The sequence below is a fragment of the Dromiciops gliroides genome, chromosome 2 (assembly GCF_019393635.1).
Source record: "Dromiciops gliroides isolate mDroGli1 chromosome 2, mDroGli1.pri, whole genome shotgun sequence".
NCBI lineage: Eukaryota > Metazoa > Chordata > Mammalia > Microbiotheria > Microbiotheriidae > Dromiciops > Dromiciops gliroides.
Window position 1 is genome coordinate 249,924,092 of NC_057862.1, and position 16,139 is coordinate 249,940,230.

Here is a 16,139-nt window from a genome sequence, read left to right on the forward strand (position 1 = left end):
GCATGCTTATCTTTGTCTCTTTGATAGATTTCTTAACTTTTCTTAATGTGTGGCTTGATTTAAAAATAAAGTTGTATATTGTATTTCATCTCTATTTGGGAATTTCTGTAATTCTAGACAATTCTGCTTTTCATTTTGTTTATATATATATATATATATATTGCCTTTTTGTCGTCCCCTCTTCCTGCCCGGGGCAGGGAGGGATAAGTGACTTGCTCAGGGTCACACAGTTAGTAAGTGTCAAGTGTCTGAGGTCAGATTTGAACTCAGGTCCTGCTGAATCCAGGGCCGGTGCTTTATCCACTGCTCCACCTAGCTGCCCCCCCCCCCCATTTTAAAAAATATTTTCGACAGAGTTCATCATTTCCTCAGTGAGGACACGCCTTCCAGGCCTAATAGAAATAAAAAATTCCACCAAAACTTATTTGGGTGAATGTTTTACACTCTGATGAAGATGCCTTACCTGTACTTCTGACATTGCTTTTGGTATAGCCTTGAATGAAAAAGGGAATTGCATCAAATAAAAATTATCCTTTACCAATGATCAGTACATACAAAGAGATGTCCAAACATTCAGTCTTTCTATTGCCTTGCCAATGACAAATATTTTTTTTCTTTAATAGAAATGGTTAACTGTTTTTTAAAACAAAATTTCTCAATGTTCTAGCTTCAGGAAGATTGTGATGTTTTGTATAAGGATCAGTAACAATCCTTTCACTTAGTAGGTCCCTTAGAAGGTCTTTGATTGTTTTCTGAGGATTAATTAGGTTGTTTTGCAGCATTAGTTCTTGGTGCTGTTTTTTGTTTTTAACTGTACTTTTGTCCCTTAATGTGACTGATCCTGTACCATTGTGGATTTGAATCATCCTTGAAATTGAAGTGTGTTCTTTATTTTTGATGTTGAAATTTTTGTTTTTATGTAGGGAAAAATTCAACTCATATATGTAACCCAGTTTGTTTGGAAGTTCCTTAACTTTTTCTTTTTTCAGCCACTGATTGTGAACCTAGGATGCTGCCAACGTAGGCATGATGGATTGCTTCATATCTATCATTGTAAGATGAATTCTACCAGCTTAGCCAGGACTGCCTTGTCTTTAGGGTTTGTGAAGACATGGATTTGGCAGGTCTTTCTGTGAATGGGACCAGGTCTGCTTTTATATTTGATATAATAAAGAACTCTCATTTTTCAGCATAAGGAAGATCACCAGCTTATAAGGATCTGTATCATGTGTAGTCACTACTAGATGAGTTTTCTTCTTTTTTACCACCTTAGTGACAGTTGTAACCATTGGAAGACCATTTCTTAGTAGGTATATCTCTTTGCCTTTAGCTTTTTGCTTTGCACTAGCTAGCAGCCATTCCCTTCCCCCCCACCCCCCCCCCCCGCCCCCATTGCTTTGTTTCAGGTCTGTACTTGGGGACTGTTGATTTTTCAGAATATTTTTTTATTTGTATCTTCTGTTTTTATGTCCCCATAATTTCTCCCAGCATCCCTCTCAACTTTCCTTCCTAGAGAATCATTCCATATAACAAAGAATATTTCAAAAACAAAATAATGAAAGAAAACAAGGAAGAGAAAAAAACAAGCAAAATTGTTCAGTATGTTGAAAAAGTCTGAGAACATATATACTGTTCCACAACTGTGGATCTCCTACCTCAAACAAAGGTTTATTGCTTAGATTTATGCACCATTTACCTGTGTGTGTGTGTGTGGGGGGGGGGGGTAATTGAGGTTAAGTGACTTGCCCAGGGTCACACAGCTAGTTAAGTGTCTGAAGCTGGATTTGAATTTGGGAAGATGAGTCTTCTTGACTCCAGGCCCAGCACTCCATCTATTGCACCTCCTAGCTGCCCCACTTCATTTACTTTAAATTGTTTGATGATTGTTCTTTCCATTTACATTTTTATAGTCATTGTGTATATTGTTTTCTTGGCTTTGCTTACTTCACTCTGTATCAGTTATTCCAAGTGTTTCCGTGCTTCTCTGTAGTCATACTCATTAAACATTTCTCTGCTTGAAATAACCTAACCTTAACTGCCCCCACCCCCTTGCTTTTCCCTAACACATAGACAGACACAAACAGAAACACATATCAAACACTCATCAAAGACACACTTATCAAAGTCCTGCTTTGCCTTCAAGGAAATCCCAGCTTTAGAATCATATTCATCGTGAAGCCTTCTCCTGCTGCCCTAGATGCCATTGATTATTTCTTCTCTTAAATTCCTGTCATACTTCATGATTTCCACCAAGCATATCAAACTGTGATGGTTAAATAATTACTACTACTACTACTACTACTAATAACACAAGTTTTGGATAAACATATTATCATTTTATCAATTTCTACTGGTAAGTGATTGATCAAGTATCTCCTTAACTTCTCGTGGTACTTAGAGTAAGCATGTGGCCCCAAGAGCACATGTGGTCCCTCAGAGAGATAGCATGTGGTTCCAAGGAGACCCAAGAGAGAGACTACATGGCTACCTGTCCAGATTTTTTTATATTTTTTGATGAGGCAGGTCATTGTACATCAAACAAATCTAATTAGTTAGCATTATTTAAATCTAATTGGTTGTCGTGACTTGAAGGTAGGCTATATTAAAATGAAATCCAAGGATTAATGACATCAGAGAAAGGAATGCAAGACCTCTCCACTCAAACTGGTCAGAGCAAAATCTCTTCATTTAGGTCTGGTTTAATCTCATCAGTAAGTCCTTGAGCTATCTAGACAAAAGAATCTGTCTCTACCTAAGGCTCCTTTTTTTTTTTTTTTTGCACGGGGCAATTGGGGCTAAGTGACTTGCCCAGGGTCACACAGCTAGTAAGTGTTAAGTGTCTGAGACCGGATTTGAACTCAGGTACTCCCGAATCCAGGGCCGGTGCTCCATCTACTGCGCCATCTAGCTGCCCCCTAAGGCTCCTTTTGTGAGCTTAGGGTTGGGTGGGTTGGACCTAGATAAGATTTGTTGAAGTTTCTCAAGGAGAACTCCACTTTTTGGAGGTGGGGGGGGCAGGAGAGAAAGAACTATGAGAGATCTCTGTGTCCCCCAATATATTGATTATTAATAATTTTTTCTCAAACCTCCTATATTGTATAAGCATAGTACTAGTGTAGTAGTACATATCTAAATTTGAGCATAAACTTTTTTTTTTGAGGGGCAATGAAGGTTAAGTGACTTGCCCAGGGTCACACAACTAGTAGGTATCAATTGTCTGAGGTTGGATTTGAACTTAGGTCCTCCTGAATCCAGGGCCGGTACTTTATCCACTGCACCACCTAGCTGCCCCAGAGCAGAAACTTCTTGAAGCAAGGAATATATATATATATACACACACACATACATATATATATATACATACATACATATATATATATATATAGTGTATAACTTTTTGTATCCTTACTCCCTACCTCATATTGTAGGCAGTGAGCTAAAATATCAATGAATGTTGTTGATTTTTTCTGACCTCTATAAGTGTTTAATTTTTTTTCATAGAAATCTCTTTGAAATGAGATATTTTTTTTTCCAAAGGGGATTGATTACAAAGTTTTATAGTACAATTTTGTTTTTAAAAAAATTTTTTGTTAGTCTATCAGATAGGTTTTATTTGTTTGTTTTTGTTTTTTGTGGGGCAATGACTTGCCCAGGGTCACACAGCTAGTGTTAGGTATCTGAGGCTGGATTTGAACTCAGGTCCTCCTGAATCCAGGTCTGGTGCTTTATCCACTGTGTCACCTAGCTGCCCCTCTCTTGGGTCTATGAGATATGTTAAAGAAATTAGAAGGAAAACTCCACTATGGCAAATACTTAGTGGATGGGAAGCTGATAGAATCATTTGCCTTCGATAAGAAGTCTTTCTCAATGCCTCCAGCTGCTTGTGCCTTCCTTTCTAAAAATTACTTTTGATTTTTATGTACTTATATACATATATGCTCTCTCTCTCCCCTGATAAAATGTAAGGTCCTTGAGAGCAGGGACTGTTTATTTTTTTATCTTTTTGTTCCCAGCATACTGCACAGTGTTTGGAACATAGTAGGTGCTGGATAGAAATTTGTTGATTGATCGATAGAACGTCAGGTAACATAATACTTGAAGGTATTACTAATTCTCCTAGCCTTTTAAAAGACTCTATTACTTGAAGAGCAGCAACTTTGAATTACTTTAATTGTAAGAAGTACTATGGGAATATATTATCATGAGGGAATGTGAATGAAGCCTTTTTGGTTAGATAGGAAGAGATGACACTGTGCCTGATACATAGTAAGCACATAGTTATGTTTCTCTCTCCCTCTTGTCTCCCTCAAGAAATTTGAATTGTGATAGGGTGGAGTTTGCAAAATTACTATTCATACATAAATTCACATTAAAATAATGTACACAATTATGGAAAAATATTGTACTGCTGAATTTAATTTACTGGTATCACAAGTTAAGTGGACAGATAAATGATATGTCCACTTTTCTCTTCAGGCTTAGCATTGAAACCCACAAATGAATCTAAAAGGGAACAAACTGACAGGAGGGAATGCTGTGTACCCATGCACAACCACACCCCTTCCTTCATCTGGCAAAGACTTTCTTTTTTGTATATATAGCACTAGAGTTTTTATTCTAAATGCTTTGACTAAGTACATTTGAGAAGAAAAAAGCAACTGACTGGAAGAACATGAACAATACAAATGCATAAAATAATTATTGTGTGAGTAGTTTTTTGTAGAGAAGAGTCATGTTACAATTAGCATGGGATCTGTTCTTTGGCAGCTGGATAACAGGACAAGGAATAGCCCTTTTCTTCGTTTGTAAAAAGTACATTGTGCCCTCTCAGTACCAGTCTCAGGCTCTTTTCAGAGTAATGGATGCCTCACAGGTGAGTCAGCCTTTTGTTTCCTTACTGGGTGCCTTATTGATATTTATAACAGTATTCTAGATGCCTTTACACCTACTTAATACTAGCTGATGAAGTTCTCAGAATCATGAATCTCAGATACCAGAACGAGAAGAATTCCCCAGGTAGCACCCTCAGTGGAGTAGCTAGCTTTGCTTGAAGGAAGCTATCTAGTGAGGTGGTACCCACCATATTTTGAGGCAGCCCATTCCTATAATAGCTCTAGTTGTTAGGAAGCTTTTTCCTTAGGTAAGCCTGAATATGGCTGTTTGTTACTTTTACCTATGACTCCTTATTTCTCTAGAACCAGGCAGAACAAATCTAATCCCCTTTTCACATGATAGCCCATTAAAAAAGTCTGATATGCCTAACAAAAGGCTTCTGTTTCCCAGACCAAACATACTGTGTTTCTTAATCCTATCCTCATATGGCATGGTTTTCAGTCTCCTCACCATCCTTGTTGAATTTCTGTGGGCGTGAATTTATCCGAGGCATTATAAATTCTGCTTCAAATTCTCATTTTAACAGTATGTGAATTTTAATATTTCTATTGTGTTTCTTGTTAATAGCAAAAATATTGTTGGATTCTGGTTTCTAATCCATTTTTCTGTCTTCTTCTGTTTAATGGGTAAGTTCATCACATTCATGTTCATGGTTATTATGATTAATTGTATATTTCCCTCTATGCTATCATCCTTTTATTTCTTTTTGTCTATCTTTCTTCTTTATAAAGAAGAGAATGGAGAAAAGCAATGTGATCAGTAGTAGTAATCTGTAATTAGAATAGTCTTTTCCTACTATTCTGCACTTCCTTTCTTTACCTAGCCTATACCTCTGTTACTGGTTCTTATACTTTCTTTTGATCCATTCTCTGAAGTTAAAGTTTGTTTAGCTTTTGACTGCTCTGTTCCTGATTCTTTCTTTCCTCTTAAACCTCCCTCCTCCCTATCTCTGTGACCAACAGTTTCTTCATTGGATTTATTGTATTTGTACACCAAACTCTGTGTGTGTGTGTGTGTGTGTGTGTGTAAAACTCTCCTTTGTCTGGTTCAGATAATAGTGATGTTCATGAGTTGTCTGTTCCTTCCACTCCATTTCCATATTTTGATATTCTCACACTCACCGTGATTATCAGAAATAGTTAAGTTCCTTCCCCTCCTTCCTTATTTCTTCTATTGTATATTATTCCCCCCTCCATTTTCTTTCCTTTTTAAAAAACCAACAAAATAGAAGAAAACCATCCTCCATAGGCCATTTATCTGTCTTTACTCCTGTTTCCTTCAAAAACAAAAGCAATTCTGAAGGAATGGTTGTCTCTTCTCCCTTCATTAGATGACACACAGACCTTTATCAGTTTGCCCTTACCAATTGGTCAAATGTATTTACTTTTCTAGATTTCTTTTTTCCCCTGTATTTGTGATTCAGAGATTTCAACCAGCTATGATCTTTTCATCTGGAGTCTTCTATTAATGCTCTACTTTTATACCCTCTAATATTATATTCAATTTTATAGGATAATTTATTCTTGGTTTTGTAAGCCTTTTGGATTATTACATTCTCAGGTTTTGCCTTTTTGAATATTTTATTCCAAGATTTTCTCTTCTTTATGGTAGTTGCAACATAGTCATTTGTGATACTGACTGGTAGTTGAATTCTTTCTTTTTGACTACAGTATTATTTTTTTTTTCTGTAACTCTGTATTTTTGCTATGACATTTCTGGATATTTTCAGTTTGTGGTTTCTTTCAGGATATGACAAGATCTTCCTGTTTTCACTTTGCCCTCTGGTTCTAATCTGGATAATTTTCTTTGAAGATTTCTTGGAATTTGTAACGTAGGTTTTTTGTTTGGTTATAGAATTTAGGGAGTTCATTTATTTTTAAGCTTTCTCTGTTTGACTTATTTTTTTCAGGTTAATTGTTTTTGATAGTGGAAATCTTATATTTTCTTTTTAGCACTTTGACTTCTAATAATTATTTTGAGCATTTAGTTATGTTTTTTCAAAATTCATTTAAAGTTTTCTACCTTCCCTTTTAAGCTATTTGTTCTCTTTAATTTTTTAAAATAAAGAATTCTTCATTTCTTTAACCACTTGTAATCTTTATAATCAAAATAACCTTTTTGATGAAGTTCTGTTTGTAATTGTGGGATAACTTATTTTTGTTTATGTGTGTATATATGTGTATGTGTGTATACATACATATTAGTAATTTTGAATAAGAAGACTCGAACAAAGAAAAAGAAAGGAGGAAAGAAAGAAAGAGAAAGGAAGGAAGAAAGAAAGAAAGGAAGAAAGAAGGAAAAAGTTAGTTAAAAATAGTATGCTTCAGTCTGTATTCAAGTCAGATAGTTCTTTCTCTGGAGTCAGCATGCTTCATCATGAGCCCTTTGGGATTGTCTTGGATTGCTGTATTGCTGAGAATAGCTGTTGTTCACAGTTCATCATATAGTATTTCTATTACTGTGTACATATTCTCCTGGTTCTGTTTACTTCATTTTGCATCAGTTCATGTAAGTCTTTCCACATTTTTCTGAAATTGTCTTGCTTGTTATTTCTTATAGCACAATAATATTCCATCATAACCTTGTTTAGCCATTCCCCAATTTATGGGCATCCCCATAATTTCCAGTTCTTAACCATCACAAAAAGAGCTGCTATAAGTATTTTTGTATAAATAGATCCTTTTCCCTTTTTTTTTTTTTTTAATCTCTTTGGGATACAGACCTAGCAGTGGTATTGCTGGATCAAAGGGTGTGCACAGTTTTATAGCCCTTTGGGCATAGTTCCAAATTGCTTTCCAGAATGGTTGGATCACACTTCACAACTTCACCAACAGTGCATTAGTGTCCCTGTTTTCCCACATCCCCTCCCAAATCCAACATTTTTCTTTTTTGACACATTAGCCAATCTGATAGGTGTGAGGTGGTACCTTGGGATAAGTATTGTTTCCTTGATTTATTTCTTGGACTTCTCTTAACCTGTAGTATTTTTTTATTGTAATCAGTTTTCCACTTTTTAATTCATATTTCCAGTCTTGGTTCCTGAACTGGGACTTTGTTCTAGGTCTAGACTGCACCCCAACTTTCACTCTTGATTAGGTTAGGCAGGGGCCCTTCCTATTTGGCTTTTCCCGTGTATAGTCTGGATGCTGTTGCGGCTGTGATTCTGCATGGGGTTGTCCTCTGTCTCTTATCTTTGATTCTTTTTCCTGGTGGCTCATCAAGAGAGCTATTCCCCCAGCCCCAAGTTTTTTCTCCTTCATCTTGTCCAATAGCACTTGTCTCCTGTTTCTCTGGCTGTTTTCTCTGGCTGTGTTTCATGCCTGGAATGCTTTCTCTCCTTATCTCGTCCCTGTTTCCCTGGCTTCCTTCAAGTTCCAGCTTAAAATCCTACCTACAGGAAGCCTTTTCCAACCCCACTTAATTCTAGTGCCTTCCCTTTGTTAAATATTTCCTATTTATCACATATATAACTTATTTGTATATATTTGCTTGTTGTCTTCCTCATTAGATTGTGAGCTCCTTTAGGGAAGAGGCTGTTATTTGTCTTTCTTCAGATCCCTGTATTTAGCATAGTGCCTGGCACATAGTAGGTGCTTAATACATATATTAATATTAACTATTAATATTAATACAGTATAACAAATACTTACTGACACAATCCGTAATCAGAAATTGAATCTTTCCCCAGCTATGACCTTTATAGGTCTCATTCTGATGTCTGATATCACACTGGTTACAAGTCTCCTGGAAGGCCCATTTTAACTGGAAGTTGAAAAATTATATTAAAACTGAAACCAAAACAAATAAACATTTCAACATAATTTATAAGTTTAGAGCTGTTTGAGCACAGTGTACATCTAACAATGGTTTCATGTGGAGGAAGTATCTGATGCTTACAATTCAGAGATAGCCTTTTGTCTGTCAACATATAATTTTGTAGTTTCCAGTTAAGATGGTGGAGCCTGGCTTTCCATAGAACACCTCAGAGTAAGGATCTGAAAGGGCATCAGATAGAACAGTAATCAAGAAGAAGCCAACTGGCAACTCAAATAAGGGACTTTCCATGAGAGGTGGAAGCCAGCCTAAACACTGGTAAGAGAGATCTAGGTATTGGCATTCGATGTAGTGTCAGGTTAATAGTGCCAGTGGCTATAAGTTATTACCCATAAATACATGGAGATGTCAATAAAAGAGATATCTGAAGTAGGCACTCCTCTCAGATGCATAACAGGAAATGGAGCTAGTGTAATGCCCAGAAAACTCACGGACCACAAAACTTGAATTGTGTCCTGTAATATTTAATTTTTGTAGAATTTTGAAGTTTTAAAAGTATTATTTGAATAATGCTCTTTATGATTATTTTCTGAGATTTTTGTTCTCTAGTATAGAATGCCCATATTTTATAGCCTGTTTTGTTAAACGATCTTGTAGAATTCCATTTGGAGAAGTTAGTTGTTACTTCCTGTCTATTACATTTACTAACACGTATTAATTCAACTTTTTAATGAAAGGTGACTATATTGGCATATAAAAAAAACCCACTGAATGTATAGCAAAAGCCTCATGTTAGAGATTATAGCTTTTCTGTTTGTTTTGGTGATTTTAAATGCAGTATCTTATTTCAAGCCTTTCATAACCATTTCCTTATGAGTAGGTAATTTGATTACATTTTTGGAGTTGTCAGTTGCTTTATCATCAATAAATCAATTCTTTTGTCATCAATAAGACATTGCTTTTTATTAATTTCTTGAAATGTCTAAGTTAATTCTTCTAGAGTTTAAGTTCCAAAACAGATTCGCAGAATTCTTCATTACATTTTTCTGAGAGGGCTTTGAGTGAATTTTTTTCTCCTGTATCTTATTAATATCTGAAATATATTTTTGCAATAAATTATTTAGAGAGAATGAATCATAGGGAGGATTTATACTTTCTGTTGTAGCCTGGTGGTCCTTAAAGGAAGGCTGTATAGACAAATACAAACTAAAAGTTAGGATATCTTCTAATAGTATCTTTTGTTTGTTTGTTTTTGAGGGTTAAGTGACTTGCCCAGGGTCACACAGCTGGTAAGTGTTAAGTATCTAAGGTCATATTTGAACTCTGGTCCTCCTGCTTTATCCACTGCGCCACCTAGCTGCCCCAATAGTTCTTTTGTGATAATTTTTATATTTGTTGTTAAGAGCTAGATTGTGACTACCATTTTTCATACAGTAATTGAACTCACATGAATTATGAAGCATATTAAATTGGACAAATATTTAATAATGGTCAACATTAAATCTATTTGCTGTCTAGTTTGCCAGCCTGGCTTTCTTTGGGCTTGGTTTCCCACCCACAGAGGCTCATAGAATGTTGGAACTAGATGAGATTGTGTTTTCTAGCCACCTTATTTTACCCATTTGTAAACTAAAAGATTTAAAACTTAAGAAATAATAATAACTCAAGCATTTGGTTAATTCAAACTGGCCCTCTTACAAATTAGGCTCTGTTAATGAAAGTTTACCATTTTGAGGGATGGTTACTTTACTGATGCTCCAACATTAAGAGGCAGTTTATTAGTGCAGAACTAGGAGCAATGGAAATGAGAGGGAGATCAGCTCTGGATTAAAAAAAACAAAAAAACAAACACAACACCCAACAAAAGCCAACCCATAACTTCCCAGCAATTGCTGAAACATAGAATGAGCCATCTCAGTAGGTATGAACTATCATTACCTGAAGTCCTTTAAATAAATTATTTTCATGACCCTTTGATGAGGGTGTTTTTAGAGGGGATTCTGGTTCACTTACAACTTTTGACTAGATTATCTCTGTGGTCTCTTTCTAATCTGAAACTCTGAGATACTGAAATTTTCATGCGTTAATCCATGGTATATTGAGGTGGGGGAAAGAAGTCCTGTTTACCTTATTTATTGCTTATATTGAGTTGTAGTATGAAGAGTACATCACCACTGCTGATTTGTAGGATTGGTATGTATCTGCTGAGAACTATTAAGATTCTTAGAAATGGAGAGGAGAGAGAGCAGTGTCTTGTTATTTGTCAGCATTTATTTTTTTTTAATTAATAAAATATTTTATTTTATTTTTTTCCTGTTACATGTAAAGATAGTTCTCAACTTTTGTTTATACAAGCTTTCCAATTTCAGATTTTTCTCCCTCCCTCCCCCCTCCCCTAGACAGCAGGTAATCTGATGTAGGTTATATATATATATATATATATATATATATATACACACATAATAACATTAATCCTATTTCTGCATTAGTCATGTTATAAGAGAAAAATCAGAGCAATGATGAAAAACCTCAAAATAAAAAAAAACAACAGCACCAAAAAAGAAAAGAAATAGTATGGTTCATTCAGCATCCATACTCCACAGTTCTTTTTTTTTTTTTCCTTGGATTTGGAGATCCTCTTCTATCATGAGTTCCCTGGAACTCTTCTGTACCATTGCATTGGTGAGAAGAATATAGTCCATCACAGTAGATCAACACTCAATGTTGATGATACTGTGTACAATGTTCTTCTGGTTCTGCTCATCTCATCATCAGCCCACCCAAAACCCTCCAGGTTTCTCTGCTCATCGTTTCTTACAGCACAATAGTATTCTATTGTATTCATATAACACAACTTGTCCAGCCATTCCCCAATTGATGGCCATCCCCTCAACTTCCAATTCCTTGCCACCACATAAAGAGCAGCTATAAATATTTTTGTACATGTGGGTCCTTTTCCCCTTTCCATGATCTCTTTAGGAAAAAGACCCCAAAGTGGTATTGCTGGGTCAAAGGGTATGCACAGCTTTATAGCCCTTTGGGCATAATTCCAAATTGCTCTCCAGAATGGTTGGATCAGTTCACAGCTCCACCAACAATGCATTAGTGTTCCAATTTTCCCACAGCTTCTCCAACATTTATTATTTTCCTTTTGTGTCATTTTAGCCAATCTGATAGGTGTCAGGTGGTACCTCAGAGTTGTTTTAATTCGCATCTCTCTAATCATTAGAGATTTAGAGCATTTTTTCCATATGGGAATAGATAGCTTTGGTTTCTTCATCAGAAAACTGCCTATTCATATCCTTTGACCATTTCTCAATTGGGGAATGACTTGGATTCTTATAAATTTGATTTAGTTCCCTATATATTTTAGAGATGAGGCCTTTATCAGAAGTACTGGCCATAAAAATTGTTTCCCAGCTTTCTGCCTCCCTTCTAATTTTGGATGCATTGCTTCTGTTTGTACAAAAATTTTTTAATTTAATATAATCAAAATCATCCATTTTGCATTTTATAATATACTCTATCTCTTGTTTGGCCATAAACTGTTCTCCTTTCCAAAGATCTGATAGGTACACTATTCCTTTCTCTCCTAATTTACCTATGGTATCACCTCTTATGTCTAAATCGTGTATCCATTTTGACCTTATTTTAGTATAAGGTGTAAGATGTTGGTCTATGCCTAATTTCTGCCATACTATCTTCCAGTTTTCCCAGCAGTTTTTGTCAAATACTGAGTTCCTATCCCAGAAACTGGAGTCTTTGGGTTTATCAAATACTACATTACTAGTGTCGTTTACTACTGCATTTCCTGTGCCTAGCCTATTCCATTAATCTACCACTCTATTTTTTAGCCAGTACCAGATATTTTTGATGATTTTTCAGCATTTATAAGGATAACATTTTACATATGACAAAATATTTGGTGAGAGTAACAGTGTTGTAGAGTATTATACTTGTAGACTGGAAGACCTAGATTCAAATCCTACCCCTGAGCTACCTATCTGTATGACTGGTCAAGAAATTTAACCAATCCAAATCTGAAGTAACTTTCTAAGACAATAAGTTATAGATGGGACATAGTTTTGAAATCACAGATCCTTGATATATAGATGAAAATATTTGATGTTTTAGTTAAGTTAGAGCCTTGATGTAATTTGTCTGATATTTTAACTTGGCTACAATTCCATTCATGCTTGCCTTGATTTTTGTCTGTTTTCTTACTTAAACTTTGTTATCAAACAGTGAAATAGGTCCCAAAATTTAGTAAGTAATAATCGAGCAGAATTATATTTTTCTATTATTACATGTAGTTCAGAATTACAATGACCAGGAAGCAGTATTAGTGTGAATAGCTTAATGAATACATTGTAATTCTGAATATAAAAGTATACCATCTTTATTTTTATGCTCATAATGTTGAAAAAATGATTGAATATGATTCAAAACAAAGATCTACTTTGAATATGGCCATTTAACAAGCAGTTTAAACTTTATGTAACCTAGTTTTCCTTAAGCTCCAGAGCTATAGTCACATGGAATTTGTCTTTCAGTGACAGTGGTTTACTCTTTAGACTTTTGTTGAATGAAGGTGTTCATGACAGCTTGAGATTTTTGATTCATTGCCCAGCTAATGCTGTTCCTCATTCGTAAAATGGGCTTTAATAATACTTGCACTATTTACCTCACAGACTTGTTAAGAAGGTCATATTAACCTAGTTAAAACACTTTGTAAATAAAGTACCGTATAAGCTATTGCTGTAAACTGTTATTTCCGAGAAACCTATGTAATACTCATGTTTTATCAATTTTAATTTTAATTAAATTTATTAGGAAACAATGAAATTAACATCTAAACTATTATAATACTTAGTTTTTATTTCTTTGATGGTTTATCAATGCTATTAAAACTGCATAGGAGGGGAAGCTAGGTGGCACAGTGGATAGAGCACCAGCCCTGGATTCAGGAGGACCTGAGTTCAAATGCGGCCTCAGACACTTAACACTTACTAGCTGTGTGACCCTGGGCAAGTAACTTAACCCCAATTGCCCAGCCCCCCCCCCCCCAAAAAAAAACTGCATAGGAAATAAGAAAGTAATGCTTTGAGATATTGAGAAAAGGTATTGGGAAAAATACAGTAAGCACTGACAAATAAGTACATCATATCTGTAAACAGAAAATTAAAAAATTTTTATTTTAATAACCTATTAAAGTTTTCGGTCAAGAGCTATGATAGTTGAGACTTAATGTGTGAACAGATCAAGGTGATGGATTCCATATTCTCTTTGAAATGTTTATTGTGTGATCCTAGATTGATAATTCATCTAAATTAAAATTTCTTTCATGTTTAGATTAGAGGAGGAATTTATTGATAAAGAGATCCAAAGAACCCTTGTGATATGTGATTTTGAGTATTGATCTTTCCACTTTAATCAGATATTCTCCTCTATGTTCTTCTACCCTCTTCCATTTCACCTAAGTGCCCGGTATCTGTCCTGGAGATACAACTTTCTATAGCCAGTGTTAGAGAGTGGGAAATAAGTTTTTTGTCATAATCTCCCTCTGGAGATCAGTTTTAGGGGAACCCCAAATAACTCCAGCTGTGTCCAACCCAACCTCCCACCAAATGGGATCTCCCCTCAAAAGCAGGCCTATGGGGAGCAGGAGATGGAAGGGAAATCTGTTCAATTGAGGAATTGCATCTTGCAGGCTTGTAGGAGATTGGGAATATTTTTTAAAAGTCATGTGTTTATACTTCTAAAAATTTAAATTAGATATCATTTAACAGTTTGTTTTATGTTAAGAATATTTTAGAATGGTGATTGGGACTGGGCCTGTGGTTTCATTGTTAGTATAGGGTACTTCTGGGTGAGAAGACTCCTTCTATCAATGCAGGTCAGCATCTTCTGTGCAATGTATAGTCCACCTAAATGCCTACCATATACCATCTTCGCATGTCCATTTGAATTCTTACACTGCCCAGACAACCTAACTATACACATGCTAACACTAAAACCCAATTTTATATCACTTTCTGTAGATATCTTAAACATTATGCAACCCTAAAAGGACTGAAACCTAAAAACTACTTATTGCTCCCATTTCCATTAAGGATAAATCAAAATAGTACTTGTTTTTTCTTCTGTTTTCAGTGAGAAACTTTTTCTCATTTTTCATTCTGAGTAATCTATGAATCTGTGAGATCTTTATTAAATTCGCCCAATAAAAATCTTATTCACTTTCTAAAAGGTTGATACCAACATCATCTACAGGGGGCTGAATTTTGTATTATGTCATCCTACAGAGTAATATGCCCTCAGCTATCAAGAAAATGCCTCATTTTAAAAGTTAAGTGTTTAGAGTTGTGCAAATGGTTTAATTACAAGTCGGCATGCAACTACATACTCATTTGCCAGGCACACCTCTGAAATCACCACCACACACAAGAGGCTAACTGGGTAGTAACTGCTATCTTTCTGCTTTACTTCACATCAAGTACAAAAGTTCAATTCATTTAAGATCTGAGACTGTAATACTGTACATATTCCAGGACTTCCCCATATCCATTCCCATATACACCTTCCTCACTTCTTTGGAATTGTTTCTCTTTTCTTCCCAGACCACTCTTTTGTTTCTGTTCCTGTAGCTAAATCATTATACTAGGACCTGTTCAAATGGGGTGCTTATTTTTAGATAAATGTAATTACCTTATTCATTATTATAGTATTCATTAAAGTTAGACATTCTTCTCTAATGGAATTTGTAAGGTCATATGCATTTTGCGTAAAGTACCAAGTTTGATACCATTTATCAGTAGAACCCCTTTATACCTCCAAAGTAAGGTCTCCTTCTCCCCCTATCCCTCTTTGAATCCTTTTCCTTTCTCCTTCTCATCCATTTTCCTGGAAGTTCCTCTCTTTGAGACCACAGGGGTCACCTTCCCCTCATTGCTAGCCCTTGATTTGACCCTCATGGATTATTCACTCTTCTCTGTCGCTTTGCTTCTCTCTCTTCTTTCCCCTCATGTTGTAATGTAGTCCCTTAAAAGAAGCATTTACCTGTAGGCAGAGTGTTGTTAGGTTCTGTCTACATCTAAACTGTTACCTTTACCAGATTTCCATCTTCAAATATGTTTAGAAAGAAGTCTCTTACTGGTCTTTTTCTCTTTTGTCACTCTTGTTGCTGTTACTGGCCTTTTCCTGCTACATTTATTCATTGCTCCCGCGTTTCTTTTGTTTGCTATTTGAGAAGCAAATTATATCTCTTCAGTTGTTTTTTTTTTCTTCTAAAAATGTTTCATTCTTCATCATCAGATGTCCATCTTTTGTTTTATGTAGTTAAGCTCAGACATGCAGGCTAGATCACCTTGGACTCCTGAGCACCATTGCACATTATGTCATTCCATCCTTTTTCTAGTGGATATGGAATAGTCTGGAATTATTGGAATGTCTTTTCCTTTGTATTTGAAGGT

General features: G+C 35.6%; 1 protein-coding gene across 1 annotated transcript in view; it reads left to right on the forward strand.

Moving 5' to 3' along the window:
* MNAT1 (MNAT1 component of CDK activating kinase) overlaps window positions 1–16,139 on the forward strand; it is a 236,553-nt gene that overhangs the window by 32,029 nt on the left and 188,385 nt on the right. The gene's annotated exons all lie outside the window — the stretch shown is intronic.